Source organism: Gossypium arboreum, chromosome 6 (assembly GCF_025698485.1).
Source record: "Gossypium arboreum isolate Shixiya-1 chromosome 6, ASM2569848v2, whole genome shotgun sequence".
Classification (NCBI taxonomy): domain Eukaryota; kingdom Viridiplantae; phylum Streptophyta; class Magnoliopsida; order Malvales; family Malvaceae; genus Gossypium; species Gossypium arboreum.
Genome location: NC_069075.1, coordinates 10,213,655 through 10,215,713, shown reverse-complemented (window position 1 = coordinate 10,215,713; position 2,059 = coordinate 10,213,655).

Below are 2,059 nucleotides of genomic sequence, written 5' to 3'. Positions count from 1 at the left end.
ATCTTTTATTTTTTTCTTTATTTTTATTTTTATTTTATGTTTATTTTAAATACTTGTCATTTATACTTTTAAACTATGTTTATCTTTATAGCTATTATCGAGTAACCCTTTAATTCTCTTCACAGTTGTGTTTCTTTTCTTAATAGTAGCTCCGACTCATGCAATCATTGGCCATACCTACAATTTTCACTTTTATTATTCCAAGGATTCCACCCAAAAAAAATAGGGCAGTTTCGCTTCTCTCCCTCTCTTATGATATTATGCATCTATTGTTATCTATCTTTGTACATTAAGAACAATGTACATCTTAAGTGTGGGGAGGTTATTTATATGATTCTTTGAAATCCCTGAATTTTGTCTTGTTCTCAAATAACTCCCTCATATCACTATTAGAATGAATTTTGATTGATTTATGATTTTTATTGATATGTTTTGGATCAAAACATAGGTAATTGTGCATTGATTGTCTAACTTTAAGGCAGTAGAGAATCAAGCATGATAAGTTGACATTTGAGAATTAAAATTGCTAGGTTGTTTCCCTGAATTGAGGTATTACCTTGAAGTTCTAAGTTTACAGGATTGACATCAAATACCCATAATTTTTGTGAGATTTTTTAGCCTTTTTGAGCATATATCTTCCTTGCTCACTTATTTTATTGATTATGAGTGTGTCAACATTGATTTGCTATTCTAGAACTTGCTTTGATTATGTATATCAAGACCACACCTTTGATTTGATATACTGAGATGGTAAAGGCACATAGGTTTTAACCCACTTACTCCATAAAAAGCCTACCCACATATTTGACCCTTAGTAAACCCCTTTGAGCCTTAAACATTGTTTTTTGATTTTCTCCTTAATGTTAACCCACAACTTAACTTTTCTTTGATTCGTTAAGAATTTCTCCCTTTTTATTAACTTCTTTTTTTTATCGAGATTTGATTTAATTAGTTACCTAACAATGTTCGTTCATGTCTGTTGCTGAGTATTTCTTATTATGTACTTTCCATACTATTCTTATTCTTAAAAAAAAACCCCGTATATTTATATTCATTCAATTACATATTGTTTTAAAGAGCTTGGATAAGTTAAAGTTATTTTATTGAGGGAAAGCTCACTTCATTTTAGGAAGTTTTCATTTTGGCACTTGTCTATAATTCAGTAATTAGCTTTATTCTTTTAAGTTGGGTAATTTATTAAATTAATTTCAATTCTAACCCTCTTATTCAGCCTTTATCCACACCTTTAACCTAAGCTCCTTTACAACCCTATTAAAGACCTTTTGATTTGTGTATCATCTCATTTATAGTGGTGGAGATTCGATTTTCATGCAAGCCTATGGTAATAACTTTTCATGTTTGACTATTGAGTGTTTAATTATTGAACCTTAAACACTTCGAGTGATTTGAGTGAATCTTCAGTGAGGATGTCAACTCTTGTCGATTTGTAATTAAGGGTAATTATTTAGATAAAGGGAGATACCTATGATTTTATGATTAAAATGATCAACTTAGATTGTTTGAAACTTTGATGTTTCTTTTAGTTGATCAATTTAGATAAAGGGTAATTATTTTGAAACATTATTGATGAGATTTATAGGTTGAGAAGAATTAATTTAATCGTGAGTTGAGGATTTTGCTTGAGGACAAGCAAATACTTAAGTGTGGGAACATTTGATAAACCTTTAATTTCATGTTTTATACTCAAGAGAGCATAGGATAGCAAAAAGAGCAAGAAACGGGCCAAAAAGGGACAAAATGGGCCTAATTTAGTGTTTCACATGGCCTAGGCATTTCCACACGGGTAATCCACACACCCATGATCCACACACCTGTGTGTGACACACGGGTAGGACACACGCCCGTGTGTCATGACTGTGTCGACTAAAAACCAACTCAGAATTACATATTGCTTGAGCACCTTCACACGGGCATGGCACACGGTCGTGTCCCTGTCGAACCCAAGTCCAATTCTACTCGAAAAAGGCTAATTTTTAAGGTTTGGAAGCATTCCAAAGTTTATATAAACACCCTAGAAGAGGATCAAAAAGGGATGCAG